Genomic DNA, 4,695 nt, shown 5'->3' with positions numbered 1-4,695 from the left:
GCATCCCACGTGAGCTTCCTTACAGGCGCAGTGTGGTTCTCCAGGGTCTCCTTTTAGAGTTGGACCCTAGCACCAGTTTTCATCTGAATCCGCTGGGGAATGGGACACTTCTGTTTTTGTTCCTTGGCTAGGGCTCGCTTGATCCTGAACGTCTGGTGAGAAGACATGGTGAGGAGGAGCAAATGCACACAGCCTGGTGGTGGAGGAAAGGATCTGTCTTTAGCTTTTAAAGTAATTTCTTTCACAGTGAACCTTGGGTCCTTTATCTTTATTTTTTTTTTTTAAAGATTTATTTATTTGTACAAGCACTGGGTACAGTCAGAAGCACGGGAGGGCGAGAGAATTCACCAGAGCCAGAGCGGGGAGCAGAGCAGGCAGAAGGACCGAAGTACACTGCTGAGGGGAGCAGCGGGCGGCAGGAGAGGTCTGCGCGCCATGTGGGACCCTCCTCCGGTGGCCGGGAAGCAGCCGGGGATCGAACCAGCGCTGCAGAGGCCGTGGGCAGCTTCGCAACCCAGCGCTCAACCGCTGCGCCACCGGGGAGACCTTGGGTCCTTTATCTTTAATCTAGACAAAAACTAACCTTTTATAGTGAACGACTTTTGCAAGTTAGTGTTGACCATAAAAAGGAAAAAAAAGCTTTGAGTTGTGTGGCCCATTTCGACTGTCCCTATTTTCTGGATTTATTGTTATTAATAGTTGCAACTTTTCACAGTCACACCAGGGAGTGTGTATTTCTGTTGCAGTCTCCTCTTTATTAGTTAGAAGATACGCTACACCGCACCAGATCTACTCTGGAGAAGGTAAGATGATCTTAGTTTATTAACTGCAAGGTAACTTAAACATGTTAAATTAGGGAAACCTTAGCTTTCGCTGAAGGAGTGCCAGCCTGGTCATGCAAGTGGTGTTGGTGATGGCACACATCCGTTTATAATGCCCATCTTCAAAGTTCAGATGTTTTCTACACTTACTTTGTCTGCAGAGATCTCTGGGGCCTGTCATCCAAGAAAAATCTAAACCTTAACTGCATTTTCTATATTCATAGACCTTTATTTTTTTAAAGATTTTATTTTTGCATAGAAGAACTGGGGTATAGGCCAGAGGTGTGGGGGGTGAGGGAATTCACCAGAGAATAGGCGGATTTGCTGAAATACACTGCTGAGGGAACAGCAGACCAGACAGGAGAGGTCTGCTGTGCCATATGTGGGTTAGCGCCGTGGCAGGGGATCAAACTCACGCCATGGTGGTGATAGTACTGAGACTTAACCCCTAGGCTACCAGGGAGGCCCAAAGAATGAGAACTATTACACTAGGATAAAGTCAGAACTCAAGAGTGTGGTTGGACTGTATGTAGATGCTTTTAATCCTGGTGAGAGGACAGCAGAACTGTTTTTGTTCCTAGAGTACTGGCCCATTGTCTTGAGTGGCTCTTGTAGGATAAGAACCTGATTTCTAAGCCTAGGATGTAAATGCATCTGGCTCTGCTCACTGACAAACAGAATCTGGATTTGTTAGCAACTTTTTATAGCTCACACCAAATACTACTTCACTGTCTTTTTTTTTTTTTTTTTAGATTTATTTATTTATTTATACAAGCACTGGGTACAGTCAGAAGCACGGGAGGGTGAGAGAATTCACCAGAGCCAGAGTGGGGAGCAGAGCAGGCAGAAGGACCGAAGTACACTGCTGAGGGGAGCAGCGGGCGGCAGGAGAGGTCTGCGCGCCAAGTGGGACCCTCCTCTGGTGGCCGGGGAGCAGCCGGGGATCGAACTGGCGCTATGGAGGCTTCGGGCAGCTTCGCAACCCAGCGCTCAACCGCTGCACCACCAGGGAGGCCCTACCTCACTGTCTTTTTTTTTAAGTATTTATTTATGCATACAAGAACTGGGGTGTAGGCCAGAGGTGTGGGAGGTGAGAGGATTCACCAGAGACAGAGTGGGGAGCAGAACAGGCAGACTGAAATACACTGCTGAGGGGAGCATTGGGCAGACAGGAGAGGTCTGCTGCGCCATGTAGGTAGCTCCCTGGCTGGGGGTCGAATTCAGGCCGCAGTGGCTAGCGATAGCTTGATAGTGCTGAGACTAACTCCTGCACCACCAGGGAGGTCCCTACTTCACTGTGTTATCCTTCACAGTTGCTGCCCACTGATGACCAATGACTTCTAATACAGCCACATTTAGCCCATCATGGACCAAGCCCCTAGCCCTGCAGTTATTCCAGTGATAAGGATGTCTTTGTTGAAGCCCCTCAGATTAAGGAAGAAACTATGACTCTGGATGGACTTAAACTTTAAAAAGTTCTAAGCCTGCTTATCTTCACCCTGTGATAAGTGTAGATTTCTTTCAGTCCCAGTTCACAGTTTATGAGATGCATACAATGTTCGATAAATGTATATATGTGTCATGATTTGAATACCTGATTCAGGCAGATATTCTATAGTTATTAGTTTTAAAAGCAGCATAAGATTGTTACAAGCCAAAAGTAGCTTGCCCCTAGTAGAAAAGAGTCTGGGGAGAAAAGCACTAATGTTAGAAAATGACTCTGGACACACTGACCCTGGACACAAAAGCAGAGGCTTTGAACTTTGCCACTTTGATATTAAGAGTTTTACCTCATTACAGAGTACGGCTGTAATACATTTCTCACCCAGTTGAAAATCATAATGTTCAACATAGTTTGCATGCAGTGAACATTTTCTCATTGAATTAACAAAGCAATAGAGCATAGACCATGAAATCATAGAGACTTGGTTATGAGTCTGCGTTAACCTCACCAAGCCTTAGTTTTTCCTCTGTAAAGTGGAAAGAGTAACAGCACCTACCTCATAAAGAATCCTTTAAAGAATGCCTGTAAAGCACTGGCAAAGCACCCAACACTAAACCTAGTACTTGGCACATGGTAAGCAAGCAGAGTAATGCCCCCCTGCCCCCAGACAAAGATGTCAGTATCCCTTCAATCCCGAGCCTATGAATATGTTACGGGGTTGCAGACACTAAGGGTGCTAATCAGCTAGTTGTGCAATGGGGAGATCATCCTGGATTAAGCAGTAGGCCCAGAGTCATCCTAAGAGTCACTAAGGAGGAGGCAGAATAAATGTCAAGAGTCAGAAATCAGATGTTCTGTGGCTTTGAAGGAGAAGGGGGCAATGAACCAAGGAATACAGGTCGCTTCTAGAAGCTGGAAAAGGCAAGGCAATTAACTCTCCCTGAAAGCCCCCATGAGGACATGGCCCTGTAGACACCTTGACTTTAGTTCAGTGAAACCCAGTTTGGGCCTCCAGAACTGTAACCGAAGACTGTATTGCTTTAACCAATTTGGGGTAATGTGTTACATCAGAAACTAATATAAATCAGTAATTCATTAGTTTCAGTACTTACCAAATAATCATTTCCTTTTAAATAATAAAAGTGTTTTTTAAATAGCCAAAAATATACCAGTCAGAGATAACTGAAATAGTGATAATCAGTGCTATGGTCAGTTAAATCAGTTTGTCAGAAGGGTTCATTTAATAAAATAGGCTGCTTTGAAAGGGGTTCACAGTTTTTCTTCTCAATAACTTAAATGTCACAAATAGGACTCATTTTTACAGTGAATTAAAATTTGTATGGTAAAATGAACCATCAGCTGTTAAGTGATACAATAAAAGTCTAGGGGACACCAGAAAAAATAGCATGTTCTAAGTTAATCTACCTAAGAGCCAGTCACTGTATGTAACTCGACAAACAAAAGAAAAACCTTTTCTACTATGCTTCCTGTTGCTTTGAATGTAATTTTTACTGAACAGAACTAGTTTATAGGACTCTACAGAAGATTCATAGCAAGTAAGAAATGACCAGAACAGATATGAGTGGGTGGGTTCTTAGTACATTTTAGAGTAAAATGTCAACTGTTTTAGAACAATGGTCTTCACAGAATTAAATGTGCATGTACCAGTGGAAGTGCAAAGTGGCCCCTGGAAGTGTAGAAGGTAATGAGAACTTTGATTTTTAAAAAATCTTATCTTTAAATTTTTCCTTTTTCTCTGTATGTTCAACGATGTACATAACAGGCCAGTACAGTAGTGTATATGTATAATTTATAAATAATTGAAAATTGGAAGGTAATTTCTAATTTCTTCAGGTGGGGGTTGCATAATCAAAAAAGTGTAGATTATCACAAACAAAAATAACCTAGTCACTGCCTCATCAGTCTTAGCTTGATTCTGGTTTAAAAATGCACAGCAGGTAATTTAAACAAGAAATTTCAAACTGCTTAATGCAAGCTTGCCATCAAATGTTTCGATGTATCATTTGCTTTTTTTTAAAGCATCTTATGAGGTAGACTTATACCAAAATATTCTGTGAATATATTAATAAGTTTATTAAAACTTACAGGTATGTATGTAGAGAAAATAAATTCACCTACAACTACATTTCATTTGAAAAATTGGAAACAACTGAAAAGGGCAATTATAAAGCCAATTATATTTTTAGAAAGTTTTTTTCCAGTTCTGAAATGAAGAACATTTGATCTGTTAAGTTTGTGGGAGGTTTTAGAATTATTTTACTAAATCATTCACTTCAGTTTTCAATGAATGTGAATATCCTAGAAGGTAGGTAAAAGATATTTACAAAGCTTATTATTTCATTCATGTCAAAATGTTAATATCTAAGCAGAACCAGTTACATGATCTGTAAGCCCAGTACAAAATAAAAA

The 4,695-nt window shown here is 41.6% G+C and overlaps 1 pseudogene; it reads right to left on the bottom strand.

The window, feature by feature from the left end:
• On the bottom strand, positions 1–204 carry LOC119232487 (60S ribosomal protein L39-like; annotated as a pseudogene).
• Positions 205–4,695: the final 4,491 nt, after the last annotated feature.

This window comes from Talpa occidentalis, unplaced genomic scaffold (genome assembly GCF_014898055.3).
Source record: "Talpa occidentalis isolate TD23 unplaced genomic scaffold, MPIMG_talOcc4v2.1 talOcc4.7, whole genome shotgun sequence".
Classification (NCBI taxonomy): domain Eukaryota; kingdom Metazoa; phylum Chordata; class Mammalia; order Eulipotyphla; family Talpidae; genus Talpa; species Talpa occidentalis.
The sequence above is the reverse complement of the archived record's forward strand: the minus strand, read 5'-3'. Positions and strand labels throughout refer to the sequence as shown.